This window comes from Ursus americanus, chromosome 12 (genome assembly GCF_024610735.1).
Source record: "Ursus americanus isolate L20-20 chromosome 12, mUrsAme1.1.p, whole genome shotgun sequence".
Lineage (NCBI taxonomy): Eukaryota > Metazoa > Chordata > Mammalia > Carnivora > Ursidae > Ursus > Ursus americanus.
In genome coordinates, this window is record NC_142138.1 from 39,510,060 (window position 1) to 39,533,750 (window position 23,691).

Here is a 23,691-nt window from a genome sequence, read left to right on the forward strand (position 1 = left end):
TGAATGCCTTTGTTCCCAAGAAAATGAAAAACCCAAGTCCTTGCCGAAGTCTAGCATTTACAGATGGGTTCTCTGAAGCGATGACTCACCCCAGCTGGTGGCCGCCAATGTCAAGTAAAACTTTGCCACCTCCCACCTCCATGGAGAAGGGACCATTTGGATTGGGAAACTGCAGGGACTTTGATGATGGTCCCTGGGCACTTGTGCAAAACTTTGGCCTGATTTAGTCATTGTGGATAACTTTCCCCAGCCCCAAACCCAAGCAGAGGCAGCAAATAGACATTATTTCCAATAGCAGGAAAGGGCAAGGACAAACCGAAGGGCAAGGCAAAGAGGTGTATGCCCCTGGACAGACCAGCAAGGCAGGCAGCAATTAGTGCGAAACACCCACCTGTGTCATTTTTCTTGCACTCTCTCAGCTTGTCAGGCCCCCAAAGCTTCGTAGTTGGTCCAAGAATTCAGTGCAATTCTCCCTTGTGGCCACACAGAATGTTTGCAGTATTGAAGGCCGGCCCAGGACTAATTTTAAAAAGCAAATCTGGGAAACAGCTTAATTTCATTTCCCTTGAGATTTTTCTGGGACAAAGTTAGAAATTATGACAAGTTGAACAAAATAGCAGTTAGAGGCAGAGGCTACTTTGAGCAAAAGTCTCCTATATTATCCCATTATCCTTGTTCCCAAAATTCTGTGAAGGAAGTTTAATGGATTTTCAGTAAATGGTGGTAGTTTTTCATGCTACACTATAATGTTTTGCAACCCCTGTGATGCTGGCATGAACTGTGGGATCTTTCATTAGAGTGCCCTCTTGAACACGCAGGAGAAAGACATAATCAAATGTACGCAGTGACTTGTGGGTCTCAATTTCACAAGTGGTTACTGAACACCTACTATGTGTCAGGTACTGTGATTCACAGACCAGGTGTCCTAGACCCATGCTCTTTCTACCACCCGACACACTCTTCATTGATAGGATTGAATGAGTGAGGAACCCAAAGTTAGTGCTTCTGATTTTGAAGGCCTCAGTTCAAAAATAGCCATTTTGGCAGAAATTCTAAAATACGGATGTAAGTGAATGATGTGCTTACCTTTTCTAGAGGAGTGAGTCGACAATGATGTGCATAAGAACATAGGCTTGAAGTTCTGTTCCAATCATGGCTCCTTTGCTTTTCAGTTAGTTTGTCCTTAGACAAATTACTTATTTCTCTAAGTCTCAATTTCCTCATCTATAAAATGCATATAATAATATGACTTATTTTCTTAGCATTGTTGTGAGGATTAAATAGTGAACAATTGGCACCACGAAAGCCAAATGAAGAGCTGGGCCATCAAGGCAGCTGCCTGTGGGGAGGGGGGTTGTGTGTCAATATTTAAGACACACCAGACACCTCCGGAATAAATGATAAATCTCCGCTTTCTGGAAATGATCCTGACTTATCCGACTAGAAGGAATTGATCTTATCCTGCCAGAAGAGACAGTATCCTTCAGAGGAAAAACAAAATCCCTATTTGCCAGTGTTGCTGGGTTTCAGGCTGCTGCCACCCACCCTGAGACCGAAAATCAGGCAAATAATGCCTGGCCTGTGGCTGTCTTCTGGAGAATTATGCTATTATCTAAATCTGAATCCTGATACCAACCTTCCCAAGCAGTTGTTTGATTTAGAGAATCTTAAGAGAATACAAAAACAAAAACATGGGAAACATTCTGTCAAAATGAAAAGTCAGAAAAATTAGATTTTTAAGCAAAATTTGAACAAGATTTTACAACTCTATCAATATAAGTTATCTTTGTCCTTTGAAAGAAGCACTATTTGGTTATAAGACTAAAAGAAGTGAATGGAAGGCAATTCTAATAAAGTTAAAATGTTTCAGTGCATGAGATGATTCTCTTGTTTTTAACATCAAGAAAGACATATATGAATTATATTAGTAGCAAATTTGTTTTTCCCATTCTCAGTAAATGACGGTTGGTCAGTAGGATATTGGCTTGTAGGGACACCAAGCAAGTCTCCCCGGGCTCCGCATGTTCTGCCTGGCCCTGAGCTCAGTGCCTAGCACACAGTCGCTCTCGCTGTGCCTTCGCAGTTAGGTGAACCTCCGTTCAAGCATCTGGTTATGAATTCCGGAGCAAATGTTGATCAGTGACTTCAGGACTTAATTTGTGGTGCAACGGCAGGGGAAGACGCTGAGCTGTAGGAAGGGCAGTTCTTGGCATTCTGGGCTGCTCTGGCCTCTGTGTCTCCCCTCTTTCCTCTACCTCCTCTCCTTTGCAATCCTTCCTTCTCTTCTCCTGGCCCACTTCTTGCCCCGGCTTCTTGGCACATCGTGCACCTGGCCCCATTCTCAGTGCGCCGTCCCATCCGTGCTAGCTCTCTTTCCCTTCCTCTCACCCTCTCATCTGCCTCTCCCTCAGTCCGCGTGAGGTGCTGGTCAGTGCACTGCTGTAGGACAGTTCAAGAGAACGTCCTCTCTTCTCTGAGTTTCCATATGTGGACTCTTGGCTATGGTTTTATCTGGCTGTTTCATGCACGTGAAGTGAAGGCTGGTGGCAGAACAGTGGCCGGTGGGGGGTAGTGGAGAGTCAGGAGAAGGGGCTTCACATTCATTTTTGCCCCCACCAGCCAGATCTTGGCATGGTTGTGAGGATTAAATGCATGTAATAGGCAGATCTCCTGGACATCAGAATCTCCAGGAGCAAAACAAGGGAGCTGGAATATACTTGTAAGTGTTCACACATTTTTAAAGATGTAAAAACCTTTTTCACAGACATGATTCTATGTGAGATCCAATATATAGAACTCATGAAGCAGGTGAGACTCTAGAAGCAGGAGACCAGGAGCTCAGCCTCTTAGGGCTCATCTTCCGCCACTGCTCCAGCCCCTCCCCTGGGCTCAGGTGGCTTCCCAGATCCACTTCAGACCCAAGGTGACTCCAGTAGCGGTAAGTTCCTTGAGGGCAGGTGGCTTCCCAGATCCACTTCAGACCCAAGGTGACTCCAGTAGCGGTAAGTTCCTTGAGGGCAGGTGCTGAACCTTATCCCTTCCGATCCCTAGTCTCACCCCATCCCCTCAGTGCTTCCTTAGCAAAATGCTAGATAGGTGTAAACAGTTCATATCTATTTACTCCAGCCAACTTCCTGGTGACTAGAAAATAATTAGGAGAGTATTACTGTGTGCTTATAATTACAGAGATTTCATCTATTTGAGGTGACTTTCAAAGGACCATCTCTCCTCACTCAGCCCTGCTCTAGTTTATGGGTCTGGGTATGAACACTGACCCAAACCAGGCCAAACAGAATCTTCCCTTGGGGTTTTCCAAATGGGAATCAAGAGATGATTGTGCACGTCTTTCTGGGGAAGCAGCTCTTGGATGCTGAACCCGAGAGCTTTCCGAGCTGTGGTCTCCGGCACATGAAGGCAGGCAATCCGTGGAAGAAAACGAAGCCTCTCCCAGGGAAAATAGAGCCATAGATCAAATAGAGCCAATAGGTCAAGCTCCAATTTCAGGTTTTTCCTGGGCCCCTGCCTTTATTATGGTCCTGTATCTTTCAATTCTCTGTTAGGCCCAGCTCAGTTGGACTCAACTTCTGTCACTTTCAACCAAGAGAGGCCAGACTAATACAAGAATCTCTCCTTTTTCTTGTTTTTATCTGATGTCATATTAAGTTTTTCATAATATTAGTACTGAGGAAATCCCACACTTTATCCTTCTGTCCTCGACTTGAAACCAGGGGTCAGTCTGATCATCTCCCAGCCCAGAGGGCCGCCTCCACAGGGACACCCTCTCAGACATAGAGTAGTTGTGGGTGACTGCTTTCCGCAAGACTGGTTGGGTCCCTCCTTTGTGTTGGCATGATATCCCCTAGTAAATAGCCACTTAGGATACTTATGAACTGCATGGTAACCATCTGTCTGTTTCCTCTCCGAAGCTCTAACTTCTTGAGTCAGGAACACTGATCGATTTCTTGATTCCCAATGTCCCAATGCTTGGGACATTGTAGGTACTCAATTTTTTTTAATGTTTTGTTTGTTTATAGAAAATGCCTTGTCAGATAGTATTTTTTTTTGTCTCTCTCTCTCTTTTCTTCATCAAGGGGTTCATACTTTCAATCACGAATGTTAAAAAGTCTTGCCATCATTGAGAGTAGTACCACATCCCACAAAGGGTAGAGGGGAAATTATTTGGGAGTCTCCCTTACACAGCTGCAATGTCTTTGAGTCCTGATGATGGTTTTCCTCCAAAGGGTGGGTGTAAGGTACCTTTGAGATACCCAACTCAACTTACTATAGGAGAGAGTGAATGAGTGTTCTAGGACAACCTGGGAAACATTTTGAGTGTTGAGGGTTTAAGATAAAAACCAAAGCAATTGGACTCCAAAGGTGGAGCCCTGGAAGGAAGAAGAGTGGGGATCTGAACCCCTGAGGTAGTAGACACTAGAGCCAAGACCAGCTCAGTGCCTCTGAGGCTAAGGAGTGCCAAAGAATGGGAATAGAGAGCGGGGCATGAGTCGCTGCATGGTAGGAGCACAGATGTGGGAGATTCTCGCTGCAGCCGGCCCTGAGGACATGGCGCTGTCCTCCTTTGGAGGCCTGTGCAGAGACCTGGATCTGCGAGGCAGCGTTCCCCAGGGAATCAATACCATCTGCCAGACCCCACAGGACTATCACTGTGTTGCTAGGAGAGGCGGAGTGGTGGTGAGGAGGCTGGTGGCCTGAACAGCTTCTGGTATTCTTCTGGGGGTCTGTGCACGAATCCAGGCTTCCTGGATGGTCAGTCAGGGAGCAAGGAGGTGTGAGAGGCACCGGAACAGCCTGTTAACAGCAAGCCTCCAGCAAGTAATCAGAAAAAAGAAAAGTACCGACTGTGACCAGATTTTAGATCCCAATTTTGAAAGACAATTTAATACTGCCTACATGTTGAATAAGTAAATGTGATGTTTGGGTCAATTCTGTTGGGCTGTGTCACAAATTTCAGTATGTCAAAAGGTCCCTACTGGACTATTACAACAGAGAATGCCAGATGTTTATACGGGTTTCACTTCTCACAACAGTCCCGTTAAGATAACAGGGCAGTTAGCACTATCTGCATTTTCAAGGTGAGGAAACCATTGCTCAGAGAGATGGAGTGACTTGCCACTGTTACAAGGACAGTTAATGGCAGAGCTCTTCCCACTATGCCAAGGTATCTCCTTCACCAGGGTGAAAAAGTAGGGTGAGCACTTGGATCTTTGTCAAGAGGTCTGGCTTCGGGTTCTAGCTTTTCCACCAGCTAGCTGGGTAATAGCTGGCCAGCACTCTTTGGGGGTTTCTTTTGATTTCTTTCCCTCATTTTGGGGGATAAGCCATGGCCTCAAAGGCCCTTTCGAGTGTGAACATCTCTTGGATTTGGGCGTATAAAGAGAAGAGATGGCTCATGTATGGGGTTGGGGGAAAAACTGCTAGTTAACCTCCAATGTCTAGTTTCCTCTTTTTTTTTTTTAATTAACTTTCATTTTAAATTTTTTCCTTTTTTGAGAGAGAAAGTGTGATGGGGGAGGGGCAGAGGGAGAGAGAGAGAGAGAGAGAGAGAACAAATCTCAAGCAGGCTCCATACTCAGTGAAGAGCCCAATGAGGGGCTTGATTTCAGGACCTGAGATCATGACCTGAGCCAAATCAAGAGTTTAGATGCTTAACTGACTGAGCCACCCAGTCACCCCAAATAAACTTACATTTTAGAACAGTTTTCAACTTACAGAATTTTGCAAAGACAGTAGAGTTCTCATATATCCATGCCTAGTTTCTTCTGTTACTACACCTTATTTTAATACAGTACATTTGTCACAATTAATAAACCAATATTGATGCATTATTATTGACTGAAGTCCATATTTTTTTTCAGATTTCCTCAGTTTTTTTACAAATACCTTTTTTTTTTTTTATTCCAGGATCCCATCCAAGATCTCACATTATACTTCTTAGTCATGTATCCTTTGACTCTTCTTGGTTATGACAGTTTCTGAGACTTTCCTTGTTTTTGATGACCTTGACAATTTTAGGAGTACCAGTCAGGTATTTTGTAGAATGTCCCTCAATTGTGATTTGTCTGATGTTTTTCTCATGATTAGATTGAAGGGTATACGCTTTTGGGAAGACCACAGAGGTAAAGTGCCATCCTTATCATGTCACATCAACGGTAGATACTATCAACATGATTGATCACTATTGATGTTAACCTTGATTACCTGGCTTGAGGTAATATTTGTTTGGTTTATCCACTGTAGAGTTACTCTCTTTTTCCCATACTGTAATCTTTGGAAGAAATTCACTTTTAAGTGCAGCCCACACTTAAGGAGTAGAGAATTATGCTTGACCTCCTTAAGAGTGGAGTATCAGATTTGTTTATTCTTTCCTCTCTGTTTAGTCAACCATTTATTTATATTAGTATGGCCAAACGTATTTTTTTTTTTACTTTGCATTATAATTCAATACTACTTTTTTTTGTCGTTCCCTTCCTTTATAGTAGTAAACTAAATAAGTGTTTAGCCGCATAAACGGCTATCATGAGAAGACTACATTTCCCAAAGTGCCTTGCAGCTAGGTGTGACCATATGATTAAATTCTAGCCAATGGTATGTGAGCAGGAGTGACAAGTACCACTTATTTCTTTTCTTGAATGTATTTGGTGAAATGTGGCATTAAAGCTAGAGCTGGAGTAGCCATCTCGAACAAGAAGATGACCTTGGTAATGGAGACCACAGATGGTGGTACAATAAGATAAGAGCCTTGGTCCCTGGCACTGTGGAGCTCCATAGAAACCCTGGACTGACATGTCTGCCTGTATGTTACCTGAAATAGAGAAAAAATTTCCACCTTGTTTAGGCCTTATAATTTTGAGTTTTCTGCTACTCCCAGAAGAACTTAATTCTAACTAATACAGTGTTGCATGAGTGCGTGTTCTTTTTTTTTTAAGTTTTTTTTTTTTTTTAAGAGAGGGTGGGGGTGGGGCCAGAGGGAGAAGGAGAGAGAATCTCAAGCACACGGGGCCTGATCTCACAACCCTGAGATCATGAACTGAGCCAAATCAAGACTTGGATGCTTAACCAGCTGAGCCACCCAAGCGCCCCAGGTGTGTGTATTCTTATAAGTGTGTGTATATAAGGAAGAGATGGCTCCAGGAAATAAAACTGACTTTTAAAAAAAATACACGGGAATCTTCTAGTTAATTTTCCAGAGAAGAATAATTTTGTTACATTCTATTATTTTTAGTAAAGATACAGCTATGGGTGTTATTTGCTTTCTGTCTGGTTCTTTAACTTCCTTTGTTTTGGGAAACTCACTAAGATTTGTTCTTGAGTCACAAATACAAGGCAAGTTCCACCCATTATCCTTGGAGTAAACTGTAAGGGCACTAAAAATCTCTCTGCAGATGATGCAAAGTGTTCTATTTAGTAACCTAAACTGGGTAGTCTTTTGCTCCTATGTTTTTAGGGGAAAAAAAAGGAAAGAAGATTTTCTGAAAAGGATTTTGTTAGAGAAGTGTGCTTGTGTTCCCTGACATGGGTTTAAGATTGAAAGACTCATACTTTGAGAACCAGACTGTGGATTGTTGCTTCTGTCTTGTCTGGGTATGGAATTTTCTCCTAGCTACAGGTTGGGGGAATGAGGGGAACAGACAATTTGGATGGACTTGGTGGAGAAGGTTGGATGGGCTACAGGGGGCTAAGTAGAATATACAACTTGGGACGTGGGGAAGAATTGAGGCAGGATTAACTTTGAGAATGAGGACCAAGGATTTTAGGGAGGGGAGAGTGACGCAGCCATGAATTAACGTGAAGTTTGGAAGGTGATTATGAGGTTGTACGATGCAAAGTCAAGAAATGATGACTGTACAATCTCAGCTACAAAGAAGGTATTACCTTTAGGACGTTGAGGCCCAGGCAACTCAGTATCAGAGCAGTGTCGCAACCCATGTAACCAAAGGAATTTCTGAGTAGCCCAATTTCTTCACTCTGCCTTCTCAAAAATCATGACTAAGACTCAAAGAAGAACACAATTCCTTTTCCTCGCTTCCTTGTTTCCATTCCCGTGGCTATTCCAGTCTCTTCTTCTTAGACCCTCACTGATTTTTCTCTTCCTCTCCTCCCTCCCCTCATCTATATCTTTGTTATGTTAAGTTGACCTAGCCCATCTCCAGCAAGACTTTTGAGGAGAATGCAGGTGCAAAATTAGGATGGAAGTTACAGGGTTCTGTTTTTGCATCCTGGAGGATGTGACAGGTATTATCTCTCCACCCAGTTTTATTAAGGAAGTGACAATGTGAGCACCAGGCTATAAGCATCCTCTAGAATATAAGCTCCACGAGGCAGGATTTTTTTCTTCTAGTCACTGCTGTATCCCAAGTACCTAGAGCAGTATCTGACATATATTACGCACTCAATAAATACATTTATTGAATTAATGAATAAATGCATCCAGTCAAATACTTGCCTTCCCAGATTCCTTAGGAGTCGCCAAATGACAGTTCCGGCCAATGACAAGTAAAAATCTGCAGAGAGTTTCTAAGGATATTTTCATTTCCCCGGTAAAGGTTCTTCTATATGGCATGGCTCCTCCCTCTTTCTTCTTACCTTGAATGAGAGCATGGTGTTTGGATCTACAGCAGCCACTGTGGCCATGAAGTCACAAGCGTGAGAGAAAGTCCATGAAAAGCACAGAGGCATTGGTGTCAGCATGCGTAAGTTGCAGAACTCACACAGAAGAAGCCTGTCTCCAGACTTCTTGTTACATGAGAAAAATGAGCCTTTTTATATAAGCTACCGTTCGTCAGGTCTTCTGTAACTTGTGACCTGACACAGTCAGAACCAATGCAAGAGGGGGAAGACTGCAAATATTCTCATGATAATAATTTCTGTTTCACTTTATGTATGTGCTATTCATGGGCCACTTTCTTCTGCCTCATGTGGGACTCTCGCAGCAGATGTTGACAAGATAGGTGTCATATTTTTTTCCAACTCAGGACAAGCTTATGCACATAGGATTTCTATTGGCTTTGGGCAAGGAAGACTTGAATTTGTCCTTAACGTAGGTGTTATGGGCTGGATTGTGCCTCCCCAGGTCCCTTTCCAAAATTTATATGTTGAAGTCCTATAACCCTCGCTACTTCAGAAAGTGTATTAGTAGGTAGGATCCTTAAAGAGGTAATTAAGTTAAAATGAGGTCATTAGAGTGGGTCCTAACCCAATATGAGTGGTGTCCTTATAAGAAGAGGAAATTAGGACACAAATATGTACAGAGGGAAGACCATGTGAAGACACGGGAAGAAGACTGCTATTTACAATCCAGAGAGGGAGGCAACCGAAGAAACCAACCCTGTCGACATGTTGTCTTGGATTTCTAGCCTCTAGAACTGCCAGAAAATAAGGAAATACCTGTCGCTTAAGTCACTTAGTCTGTGATAATTTTCTGTGGCGGCCCTAGCAGACTAATACAGATGGGTATCAGACTTAACCCACTGATAAACTGTTGATTCCAGAGTTCTCTCTGCATGGGATGCTGTAGCTAGGGACTCATGGTAAAACCTTTCCAGCACTTCGTACTTGGTTCTCGGGCCCGGGTTCCTGTTTCCTTATCCTCTAGACTGAAGATTCTCATGCTTTGGGCATAATACAACTACCTGTGGAGCTTTCTCAAATACAAATGCCCAGCCCCCCCCCCAAAGATGCTGATTCAGCAGGCCTGGCAGAACCCAGGAATTGTTAGTTTCCAAAAACTTCCCCCAGGTGATTCTGATGCCCCCAGAGTTGAAAGCCACTGCTCTTATCTTCCATCCTAAATGGTCAGATACCCTCCACCATGACTGACTGTGAATGGTCAACATTCCTCTGCAATTTATCCTCAAAGAGACTGCTTCCCCTCTTCTAGGACTTTCAGACCTTTTAGACTTTTGGGGATTTGTATGACCCACTTTAATAGAGGCGTATCCTAAGATTGTCTAGGGCAGATGCAGGGCAGCCCTGTTTCAGGGGGCCTCTTCTCCCTCACACAGTCCTCCTCTGTTTATAGTGGCTGATCTTTCTATACTTCTAGAATTGCCTATATTCCAGATGCGGGAGACAGAGGTGAGTGTTTTTTGCCAGAGGTCAGAAATTGAAGAAGGGCTAGTTGGCTGGGAAAGGGGGTGAAACTAGGCAGTGAGGGATTTTCATGGCTGAGGTCAGTGGGGATAGGCAAAGGACCTGGCTAATGGGCAGAACAGGGGTCGTCAAGGTTGCTGGAAGAGGGATGGAGTGTGAGCTTTATAGCAAGAACTGGATTTGTCTTGACATCTCCAGTGCCTAGCAAAGAGTTGTGCAAATGAATGAATGAATGTGTGAAAGAATACCAGAATGAGAGGAGTTACCATGATACCTCATACCCCTGGGGTAACTCTCCAGCCCCTGGTAACTACCATACTATTTTCTTTCTCTATAAAGTTAACTATTCTATGTACCTCATGTGAGTAGTTTCGTACAAAGTTCCTTTTAGGCCTGTATTATTTCATTTAGCATGATGTTTTTAAAGTACATCCGTGTTGTAGCATGCATCAGAATTTTATTTCTTTTTTTTTTTTAATGATTTTTTATTATATTATGTTAGTCACCATACAGTACATCCCCGGTTTCCGATGTAAGGCTCGATGATTCATTAGTTGTGTATAACACCCAGTGCACCATGCAATACGTGCCCTCCTTACTACCCATCACCGGTCTATCCCATTCCCCCACCCCCTCCCCTCTGAAGTCCTCAGTTTGTTTCTCATAGTCCATAGTCTCTCATGTTTCATTCCCCCTTCTGATTACCCCCCCTTTCTTTATCCCTTTCTTCCCCTACCGATCATCCTAGTTCTTATGTTCCATAGATGAGAGAAATCATATGATAGTTGTCTTTCTCTGCTTGACTTATTTCACTTAGCATTATCTCCTCCAGTGCTGTCCATGTTGTAGCAAATGTTGAGAACTCGTTCTTTCTGATAGCTGAGTAATATTCCATCGTATATATGGACCACAACTTCTTAATCCAGTCATCTGTTGAAGGGCATCTCGGCTCCTTCCACAATTTAGCTATTGTGGACATTGCTGCTATGAACATTGGGGTGCATATGGCCCTTCTCTTCACTACGTCTGTATCTTTGGGGTAAATACCCAGTAGTGCAATGGCTGGGTCATAGGGTAGCTCAATTTTTAACTTTTTAAGGGACCTCCACACTGTTTTCCAGAGTGGCTGTACCAACTTGCATTCCCACCAACAATGTAGGAGGGATCCCCTTTCTCCACATCCTCTCTAACAATTGTTGTTTCTTGCCTTGTCTATTTTTGCCATTCTAACTGGCGTAAGGTGGTATCTCAGTGTGGTTTTGATTTGAATTTCCTTGATGGCTAATGATTTTGAACATTTTTTCTTGTGTCTGTTAGCCATTTGTATGTCTTCATTGGAAAAGTGTCTGTTCATATCTTCTGCCCATTTTTTGATTTGTTTATTTGTTTCTCGTGTATTGAGTTTGAGAAGTTCTTTGTAGATCTTGGATACCAGTCCTTTATCTGTAGTGTCATTTGCAAATATATTCTCCCATTCCGTGGGCTGCCTCTTAGTTTTTCTGACTGTTTCCTTGGATGTGCAGAAACTTTTAATCTTGATGAAGTCCCATAAGTTCATTTTATCTTTTGTTTCTCTTGCCTTTGGGGATGTGTCATGAAAAAGGTTGCTTTGGCCGATGTCGTAGAGGTTGTTGCCTATGTTCTCCTCTAGAATTTTGATGGATTCCTGTCTCACATCGAGGTCTTTCATCCATTTGGAGTTTATTTTTGTGTATGGTGTGAGATAGTGGTCAAGTTTCATTCTCTTGCATGTAGCTGTCCAATTTTCCCAGCACCATTTATTGAAGAGACTGTCTTTTTCCCACCGGATGTTTTTTCCTGCTTTATCAAATATTAGTTGCCCAAAGAGCCGAGGGTCCATTTCTGGGCTCTCTATTCTGTTCCATTGGTCTATGTGTCTGTTTTTGTGCCAGTACCATGCTGTCTTTGTGATCACAGCTTTGTAGTACAGCTCGAAATCCGACATTGTGATGCCCCCAGCTTTGTTTTTCCTTTTCAACAGTTCCTTGGAGATTCGGGGCCTTTTCTGTTTCCATACAAATTTAAGGACTGTTTGTTCCAGTTCTTTGAAAAATGTCCTTGGTATTTTGATCGGGATAGCATTGAAAGTGTAGATTGCTCTGGGTAGCATGGACATTTTAACTATGTTAATTCTTCCGATCCATGAGCATGGAATATCTTTCCATCTTTTTATGTCTTCCTCAATGTCTTTCAAGAGTGATTTATAGTTTCTAGAATATAGGTCTTTTACGTCTCTGGTTAAGTTAATTCCAAGGTAACGTATGGTTTTTGGTGCTATTGTAAATGGGATGGATTCCCTAATTTCTCTTTCTTCGGTCTCGTTATTCGTGTATAGAAATGCAACTGATTTCTGAGCATTTATTTTGTATCCTGCCACGTTACTGAATTGCTCTATAACTTCTAATAATTTGGGAGTGGCTTCTTTTGGGTTTTCCATATAGAGTATCATGTCATCTGCAAAGAGAGACATTTTGACTTCTTCTTTGCCAATTTGAATACCTTTGATCCCTTTTTGTCGTCTGATTGCTGTTGCAAGGACTTCTAGTACTATGTTGAATAATAGTGGCGAGAGTGGGCATCCTTGTCGAGTTCCTGATCTTAAGGGAAAGGCTTCCAGCTTTTCCCCATTGAGAATAATATTTGCAGTAGGCTTTTCATAGATGGCTTTTATGAGATTGAGAAATGTACCTTCTATTCCTACACTCTGAAGGGTTTTAATCAGGAAAGGATGCTGTATTTTGTCAAATGCTTTTTCGGCATCGATTGAGAGGATCATATGGTTCCTGAGTCTTTTCTTGTTGATATGATGTATCACGCTGATTGATTTGCGAATATTGAACCACGCTTGCATCCCAGGTATGAATCCCACTTGATCGTGATGGATAATCCTTTTAATGTACTGTTGGATTCTATTAGCAAGTATCTTGTTGAGGATTTTGGCGTCCATATTCATTAGGGAAATCGGTCTGTAATTCTCCTTTTTGATGGGGTCTTTGCCTGGTTTGGGGATCAAGGTAATATTGGCCTCATAGAATGAGTTTGGTAGCTTTCCTTCTGTTTCTATTTTTTGAAATAGCTTTAGGAGAATAGGTATTATTTCTTCTTTGAATGTTTGGTAGAATTCCCCAGGAAAACCGTCCGGGCCTGGAGTTTTGTTATTTGGAAGGTTGTTTATCACTGACTCAATCTCTTCATAATTAATTGGCCTGTTTAAGGAATCAATTTCTTCCGGTTTCAATCTTGGTAGTTTATAGGTTTCCAGGAAGGATTCCATCTCTTCCAGATTGCTTAGTTTATTGGCATATAGCTGTTGATAAAAATTTCTAATAATCCTTCCAATTTCAATGGTGCTCGTTGTGACCTCTCCTTTTTCATTCATAATTTTAATAATCTGGGTCCTTTCTCTTTTCTTTTGGATAAGTCTTGCCAGTGGTCTGTCAATTTTATTGATTCTCTCAAAGAACCAGCTTCTAGTCCTGTTGATCTGCTCTACTGTACTTCTGGTTTCTGCTTGATTGATTTCAGCTCTAATTTTGGTCAACTGCTTCCTCGTGCGTGGATTAGGCCTGTCCCTCTGTTGCTGTTCCAGCTTCTTGAAGTGAGAATATAAAAACTGCATTTTAGATTTTTCTATTCTTTTGAGTGAGGCTTGGATGGCTATGTATTTCCCCCTTGGGACTGCCTTTGCAGTATCCCATAGGTTTTGGACTGTTGTATTTTCATTCTCATTGGTCTCCATAAATTGTTTAATTTGATTTTTGATTTCCTGGTTTATCGAGTCATTCCTGAGCAGGATGGTTCTTAGTCTCCAAGTGTTTGAGTTTCTTCCAAATTTTTCCTTGTGGTTGAGTTCCAATTTCAGAGCGTTGTGGTCTGAGAATATGCAGGGGATAATTTCAATCTTTTGGTATCGGTTGAGACCTGTTTTGTGTCCCAGAACATGGTCTATTCTTGAGAATGTTCCATGGGCATTAGAATAGAATGAGTATTCTTTGGTTCTGGGGTGTAGTGTTCTATATATATCTAAGAGGTCCAACTCATCGAGTATGGCATTCAAAGCCTTTGATTCTTTGCTTAGTTTTTGCCAGGGTGTTCTGTCTATTTCTGAGAGTGGAGTGTTGAGGTCCCCTACTATTAATGTATTTTTATTTATATGTCTCTTTATTCTGGTTAAGAGTTGGCTTGTGTATCTTGCTGCTCCCCTGTTGGGGGCATATATATTTATAATTGTCATATCCACTTGTTGAATACTTCCCTTAAGAATAATATAGTGCCCTTCTGCGTCTCTAACTATAGTCTGTAGTTTAAAATCCAATTTATCTGATATGAGAATTGCTACCCCAGCTTTCTTTTGAGGTCCATTTGCGTGAAAGATGGTACTCCATCCCCTTACTCTCAGTCTGAATGCATCTTTGGGTTTGAAATGAGTCTCTTGTAGACAGCAAATGGATGGGTCATTTCTTTTTATCCAATCTGCAACCCTGTGGCGTTTTATGGGATGGTTCAAACCATTTACATTAAGACTGATTACTGAGAGATATGATTTCAATGTTGCCATGTTGCCAGTAAAGTCTTTGTTTGTATTGGCTGTGACTTTCTGTTCTGTATCACTCTTGGGGCCTTTTTACTTTTATAGAACCCCCCGTAATATCTCCTGTAGGGCTGGTTTCGTGGTTACAAAATTGGTTAGTGACTGGCGATTCTGAAATGTCTTTATTTCTCCATCAATTCTGAATGACAGCCTTGCTGGATAAAGGATCCTTGGCTGCATGTTTTTCTCTGAAAGAGCTTTAAATATGCTCCCCCAACCCTTTCTCTCATTCCAGGTCTGTGTAGACAGGTCTGACGTAATTCTGATGCTTTTGCCTTGGTACGTGAGAAATTTCTTTGCCCTGGCCGCTTTCAATACTGTATCCTTGCATCTAATATTTGCGAATTGCACTATGACGTGACGTGGCGTAGGTTTGTCATGGTTGAGCTTGGGAGGGGTCCTCTCTGCCTCTTGGACACGAATGTTTGTTTTCCTTGCTAGATTAGGGAAGTTTTCAGCTACAATTTGTTCAAATATCTCTTCTAGACCTCTGTTTTTCTCCACCCCCTCGGGGATGCCGATGATTCTAACATTGGATCGTTTCATTGAGTCAGTAATCTCCCGTAACCTACATTCGTGGGCGTGGATTTTTTTAAGACCATCTTCTATTTTCATTTTTTCCTCTATTAACCCATCCTCCAATTCACTAACCCGTTCCTCTGCTTCTGCGACCCTGGCCGTCAGAGCCTCTAGTTTTGCCTGCATTTGGCTCATAGAATTTTTAATTTCTGTCAGATTCGCTCTCATTTCTGTCCTTAGGGATTCTATATTCTCAGTAACCTTTTCGTTTATAGTTTTTTCAATTCTACTCATCATTTTGACCATCGTTACTCTGAATTCCATTTCTGATAATTTGGTTACATCCATATCCATTATTTCTGTGGCAGAGGCCACAGACTCACTGTCTTTTCTTTGCTGGGGGGGGCTTCTCCTTCTTGTCATTCTGATGAGGAGAGGTTGTGGGGTTGTCCAGAGCCCAAATTATTGACTGGGTCCCAGGCCGTGCCCCTTGTTTTATAGGGATCTTAGGGATGTGGGCTTCTTCTTTAAAGATTTTATTTATTTATTTATGTGGCAGCCAACCAGTGAGAGAGGGAACAGAAGCAGGGGAGTGGGAGAGGAAGAAGCAGGCTCCCAGCGGAGGAGCCCGATGAGGGACTCCTTTCCGGAACGCCGGGATCACGCCCTAAGCCGAAGACAGGCGCTCAATGACTGCGCCACCCAGGCGCCCGGGTTGTGGGCTTCTTGATTGTTCAGCCTGCCTTCTGTGTTCTGGGGGAGGGGCCTGCCGCGCCGATACTCAGGCAGCCATGTTTGGGTAGAGTCTCCGTGTCCCCTGCGAGGGGGGATGGGGATGGGCACTCCCTGAGCCGGTATTTCCAGGCTTTTGTTCTCTGGCAGCTTTCTCTGACGGTTTGCTGTGCCTCTTCTGAGAGTCAGAGCAGCAGCGGCCAAATTTCAGTCTCTGTCACAGAACAGAGGGATTGCGGCCCGTTCTCTACTAATGTTCTGGCCACTTTAACTCTGTTTCTGTTGGTGCTGCTCAACCCTGCAGCGTCCCGGGATGTGTGTCCCACACCCGGCGTCCCAGCCCTCACTTCCAGGGCCGGCGCGTCTCTGTCCTTTGTGTTTCTAACGCCGCCAGCCGCCAGCCACCCCGCGCGCGCTCCCGGATCTCCCGGTCTCAGTCTGGATCCAGTGAGCGCACCGGGATTCCGGTGATCCGCGAGATGCCTGGTGGCGCGCGCACCCGGCTCACGGTCTCAGTCTGCTGTTTTGCGGGTGTCGTCCGCGAGCCCCGCCCGCTCTCCCGTGCAGGTGGCTACCGCTTCCCGGCGCCCGAACACGGCGGCTCCCTCCCCCTTCCGTTTATCTTCCGATATCTGTGCACAGTTTCATGGCTCCCCGCTTCGTACCTCAATACTCAGCGCTGGAGATGTTCATTTGTAGAGATCCAGATGCGTCTTCCTGCGTCTCAGGCTGGTTCCGTGGGTGTTCAGGCTGGTCTGGTACCGATCCAGCTCGACTCGGAGGACCGGCTGAAAACGGTGTCTCCTACTCCTCCGCCATCTTAACTCCCCTGCATCACCCACTTCTGAGGCATCTCACCGGTGCCTTCACTGTCTTTGACTCAGACAGCAATCCCTGGTCTGTCACCTGTGGTCAGGGTGGCAGCAGCGATGTCCTTTATTATGAGTAGCACAAGCCAGGGCAGTGTATCCAGGAGAGCACCAATTTGGACAACTTTTCTTAAAAGCAGCTGAAGGCCATGGGATCTTCCTACAGCCTTAACGTAGTATTCTTCTGCCGGGCAAGAGGTTCTAAATTTTAAATGATGTGTCTTTTCGGCTGCCAGACGCGCGTCTACCAACCAGTTTATCCTACTCCCAGCGTCGCGAGCGTGAACGAGGACTCGCAAAGCGTGGACTAGAAGGCTGCTCAGCTGAGGCTTGAGGCAGATAGTTTTTTTTTCCGCTTTGCAAAAAGAAAAGACCTTTAAGTCTTGGGAGACCAAGGTAACAATACCTGGAGAGCGCACAATCACAGTCCCGGCGTTTCCGGGCTTCAGCCCAGAATTTTATTTCTTTTCAAGGCTGAATAATTTTCATTGTATGTACATGCCACATTTTTTTAATCTACTCATCCATCCATGGATACTTGGGTTGTTTCCACCTTTTGACTATTGTGAACAATGCAGAAAGGAACATGGGTGTACAAATATCTGTTTGAGACTCTGCTTTCCACTCTTTTGGGTATATAACCAGAAGAAGGATTTCTGGGTCGTATGGTAATTCTGTATTTAATTTTTTGAGGCGCTCTCATCCTGCCGTCCGCAGCAGCTGCACCACTTTATACTGGTGTGCCCAGAAGTGTACAAGGCTTCCAGTTTCTCCACACCCTCACCAACACTCGTGATTTTCTCTTTTTGGATAATGGCCTTCCTAACACTGGAAGATAAAAAGGGATGGTTTGTGTATGCCCAGCATCCATTTGCCCTTTTCTGGTAAGAGCCTTTGGTTTCCTTCAGGGAACCCTGCTCCCATCCTCTCATTTCACGCGGCTCTGGTGACATACAGGGGTGGTAGGCATGTGAGGTGCACCTGAACAAGCATGATTTCATCCTCCAGGCCACAGTGTTTGGCTCAGAGATTAGCATGTGGCCAGAGTGGACCATATCAGAATCAATCCAGAGTTACACCAGAACTCTTGGGAACAAGATTCTGTCTGATGAGGTTGCAAACTGCTAGAATATACATCTGGAGCTGCTGGGCCACTATGTCCCCGCAAAGGGAGCCTTCCAAAGAATGAATTGGCACCAACCCAGAGGTAGCAGATCTGAGGGTAAAGACAGACGGGCCCCTGTCTTCATCTTCTGAACACCCGGGTCGACTTTTCAAGTTAGAAGAACCAATAAAGTCTTTCTTTTGCATGAGCCGGTTTGGAATTGGTTTCTGACACTGGCCATCCAGAGAGTCTTGAAAAATATAGACTGATACAGGAAGGTTTACATTTTAGAAGGATCTCTTTGATGATTCTGTGAAGGGGAGAGCTGAGAAGGCCAATCTGAAGGCAGAGGTCTCGTCAGGAAGCTATGGCAATAGACAAAGAGAAGGCTACGGTAGAAAGTGGGACAGGAGCAGCAGGGGCGGCAAGAAGTACATGGGATCTAAGATCTGTGGAGGTGGTGGGACGATCAGAAGTGTGTGACTGATTGGGCTGGGCTCAGGAAGCTGCAGGATGACGTCAACATTCTGGCCAGGAGACCGGACATGAGCATGGCACTGACTGAGATGAGCATCATGAAGTGAGGTATAATTTGGTGGAAAGACAGATGATTCGGAACATGTTGAGTCAGCAGTGCCTGTAGAATGCCCAAGTAGAGAGGATTAGCAGGAGTTTGGGCAGAGGAGTCAAAAGTTACAAACTTCCAATTATCAAATAGATAAGTCCTGGGATTGAATGTACAGCATGGCAAAGATAGTTAATAATACTGTGTTGCATATTTGAGCATTGCTAAGAGTATTAAGCTTAAAAGTTCTCATCACAAGGAAAAGAAGATCCATAACTATGTATGGTGACAGATGTTACCTAGACTTACTGTGGTGATCATTTCACAAAACATACAAATACGTTTTGAATCATTATATTGTACCTGAAACTAGTATCATGTATGTCGATTATACTTCAGTAAAAAAAAAAAAAAAAAAAAAAAGACTACTTGCCTATATTAAGGAATATTTCAAGGGTAGGTGATTCTCCTTAGCAGGAGACTTTCCTAGGCTGTCTTCTATTTGCACAGAAGATTTAAGCCCCAAAGAAGATAGATGTGGGGAAATTTACAACCCCCCCCCATCATTCCACACTATGTGGGTGACCCACACTATAATCTGGCAGCCCAGAGTTAGGCTCTTCTTACTCACAGAAGTCCCATGGGAAGAGTGTTTCCGAGTGCTACCTCAAAGAAAGGGCAGAAGCAATACAAGTTCACTCAAATTTTGTTAATAACATTTTTGTTTGCAATAACCTCTAAATGATATCCTATAAAAATGTAAATTATTTTCTCTGGAATCTGTTACTTAGGAGCGATATTATAACAACAATAAAGGAATCTAAAAATGATCTGATTTCACATTTTACTCCAAAATGTGGCCCAGGGATAAAGGTCCCAGTGACAGTGGTGTCTGGAAATGTAGATTTTCAGTTTGCAGGTATTGATGGCCTCTGCAGGACTGATTGAGTTGGTCAGACTTAAAAAGAGGGAGACTTTTTGCAAATGTTGGGATCATGGATTGTCTTTCTCTTTTTGAGGATTTGAATTTTAGAAGATATATTCAAAGGTTTTCCACATATATTTTTTTGTTCAATGATTTATATAAACTGGTTTAGTTAATCAATATAGCTCATTTGTATTAAAATGATGTTATTTCATTGGGTTCAGACCAGCCCCTGGGAGGTCTGAAGAGTGAGGAATTTCATATTCATGCAGGGAGACACAGACAGGGAAGAGCAGAGGTGGGAATGGAAACAAAGAAAGAAACATTCCAGACAATGACTTGTGGATGACGGCGATGGTGTCACAGTATGTGCCAGAGAGAGCATGGGGTACCATCCTGGAATTCTGTGCGGCTCCCTCCTCTAGTAATTGAGAAACTGGGGGTTCAAAGGCATCAGGCGGTGTGTGTGCTGTGCAGTTTTTTTGCCATACCCTGTTGCCTTTTGAGGATCTGGCTGTGATACTTCTGTGTACACCGCAAAGAGAACTCGGCGCATATTACTCTTAGGAGACCAGAAAGGATAGTAATCTCCCCCCGGACATCATCTTGCTGTGAAGCCTCTGGATGAGACACTTAGGGTTAGGTTCAAACTTTGACTTTCTTATAGGGTTATACCTTGTCTAACCATCTGAAAGTATCAGTAGGCAGGGCGTTCGATCATACCTTTTTTTTTTTTTTTTTTTTTTTTTGATAACCTCGGAACTGATGGCTCTTGACAACGGGGCTCTGAATTAAGTGTTTAACTTGCGGACCAGCAGATGGCGCCATTTGTCATTCATTGACACCCGCGTATAAAAGCGTGTGGCGCGGCTTCTTGCCTCTTTAATTTGGGTAGTATTATAAGTGAAGTGTTTTCAACTCTTTATTATGCATGAGCCAAAATTCCATGAATGTGTAACATTTTCTCCTGTATTTCCCTTTTTTATAACATCATTTAAATTCCTTATTAATAATTTAAAAATGTTCTGGATTTTAATCACTTTTCTCATCACTAAAATATCTGATGAAGGGATGTTTTTTTCCCCTGGCTGAAGGTGAGATAGAGGAAACCATGAGCAAGCAAGGAAGATGAGAATTTCACTCTTAACTCAAGCCCGTGGCCCCCTCGCGCATCACCTCATCTTTTCAGTTTAATTGAATAGTATTTATTTAATTAATAAAAATATCTGTCTAGTGCAGGTTTCAGAAATCCAAGGCTCGAATAGGCTGCCATTAATAAAACAAGTTTTTTTATATCCAAGTTTAATTATGGTGGTGTTTGTTTGATAGCTTGTTACTGTAAATAAAAGAGATAAAGGCAGCCCTTCACTGGAGTAGCTCGAGAGCTGTGAAATATGTACCTAATTAAAACTATTGGTGTAAGAGGCTAATAAAGTACATGTGCCTACTAGATGTCTTATTCTAATGAATCTCGGCTAATTTGCTTTGACTGATGAATTTCGGTGTTAGTGGTAGGGGCTGAATAATTATGAAATTTATCACAAGATACAAGGACTCATTAAGGATTACTCAGGTTGAGTTAGAGGAATGTTTTCTTTGTCAAGAACACAGGCCTTGACCAACATAATTATGGTGATGCCCAAAAGTAGCCAGATTGCAGTCCCAACCCAAGGGAATGCTGAAGGCCAGGCAGGGCCCACGTTATGGGGTTGGAGGTGGGGGCGGACAGGAGACCATCAACTCTGGAAGAAACACCTGTGTGGTATTCAGGACTGAATTTTAAATAGAAGCATTCAGTGCGCACACCTTCTTGTGGATGGTCCTATTGACAAGGACTCCCTTCTCACTCTTTTATTGAAAACATTTCCCCCCTCTTCGCGAGGAAAAATAGATGAGACTAGCATTTATTTAGCAAGGACACTGCTGTAGGAAGCACATTCAGCCCCAAATTCTTTTATTTTTTTTCCTATTTATAAGTTTTAGTCTTCTGAGTCTCCCAGCTTATTAATTAATCTGATTTTATTAACTCCTGGGTGGTAGACCCCCAAACTGAGGCCATGACTGAAGCCCATTTGGGCCGGTCTCATGTAACCGTTTGCAGAACACCCAAGAGGTAAAAAATATCTGTTTCTCTTAGAATGAAAGTTCTAACTATTACAATGTGTGCTACCAGCAATGCAAAGAAGGGCTGTCTTCCCAATGATGAACTGGACGGTCCACTCCTCACCACCCAGAAACCAGAGCAGAAGGTGAGGGCGGGACACCTTCCATAGGAAAACAAGAAGCAGAGGCAGGGAACCAACTGCCCTCCTGCTGGCAGGCAGGACCGCAGATCAGAGCAGGAGAGCAGGGAATGGAAGACCACTGCGAACTGGGGCTGGTCTCCAGCTCTTCTTCTGGGGACCAGGAGGAGGGGTGGGAGAGGCGGGGGAGGAGAGACAGCAATGCTCCAGTGAGTGATAGGTGATGACACCCCAGCTAGAAACCTTGTCAAACAAATGGAGACCTATTTTTCCCCCTGCCACTAGAGATGGTTGTTCCCAGGGCTGAAATCAAGGGGAACAGCCCAAGGTCTCATGGGGGCCTCATGCCCCTGGCCCCAGAGCAGTCACAGTGTGAGAGCATTTCTCTTCTTGTTCACATATGAACAAAGGACTTTAAACTCCATGACATCAGCCCAGATATATAAATATATCTAAAATGTATATGTACATACATAAATATTTGCTTCTAAATGTGATTTAAAACGGAAACAACTAGAAATTCAACTTGTAGGTGTTTTAGTACCAAAGCTTTCCAATCAATTAACCCCTTGCTTTATTTTTCTTTTCAAAATATCTTTGACACAAACTTTCCCAATTTACTTAACTTTGAAGAGAAATGCCAGGCATGACATTAAGCGAAATTTCAACCTTCATACCAAAGAGCAAATCTTATTAGGTAACTCACTGAATTTTTAAATTATTGTTTTCTAACTGAGGAGGGCATCTCTTTTTCAGGAAAGGAAATATCTCTGTGATTCTGAACAAGAGTGATGTAGGCTTTAGGGTTCCCCCTTCCCCATCCCCCCTTTCTCCTGACCCTTTTGCCTAAATGAAGTGATAATAATAATAAATATTAAGTGCCCGTTGGGGCACCTAGGTGGCTCAATCAGTTAAGCGCCTGAATCTTGATCTCAGCACAGGTCATGATCTCAGGGTCCTGAGATTGAGCCCTGCGTCAGGCTCCACACTCAGCAAGGAGCCTGCTTGAGATTCTCTCTCTCCCCCTGCCCCTCCCCCGACTTATGCTCATGTTCCGTCTAAAATAAATAAATCTTTAAAAAAAATTAAGTGTTGGGGCACCTGGGTGGCACAGTTGTTAAGCGTCTGCCTTCGGCTCAGGGCGTGATCCCAGCGTTCCGGGATCGAGCCCCACATCAGGCTCTTCCGCTGGGAGCCTGCTTCTTCCTCTCCCACTACCTCTGCTTGTGTTCCCTCTCTCACTGGCTGTCTCTGTCAAATAAATAAATAAAATCTTAAAAAAAAAATTAAGTGTTTACTGTGTGCCAGGCATGGTGCTTTACAGTATCCTCAAGACACTCCTGAGAGATGGGAACTATTATTTTCATTTTATGAAAGAAGCAACTTCTGCACAGTAGCTCTGCGAGCTGAGGGGATTTGCTCCAGGTCCCGCCCAGCAGTGGATCGGCCTCCACCCGGGTCTGCGTGTCTACTTAACTACTATACAGTGTTGTCTTCAAATTGAAAGCTGCTCTGTGTTACCTTGAGAATCTTCTAGTACTTCACCACGGTTTTTCCTTTCTTACCACGCAAGCAGAAAGAACCCATAGCTCTAATACAAATTAATGCCAGCACCGCAGGTTCAAGGGCAGTCACATGGGGTTAGCATCTGTTTTCAAGGCTTTGCTCAAGTGACTGTGGGTAGGAAAGCAAGAGGTTGGGCACCAAACTGGAAACTGAGCCAGGGTGTCAGCATGGGTGAGCCACTATTTTATGTTTGTTTTCCTTTTGCCTTGGGTCCATCATCTGCAAAATGGGGATGGCCAAACAGTCCAAATGTTGAAGGGTTGAGAGCCTATATTGAGGGGCCTGATATGTGTCCCCAGATAGATCTGCCTGCCCCCTAAAACCTTGCCTCTTCCCAAGCCATGATTTATATACACTGCTTTGTCTTTTATGGTTTCCTGAGTTCGTTGTCTCAGACTAAAATTTGTGTGTTATAAGCCTCAGTGTGCATGATTTCTTAGGTTTT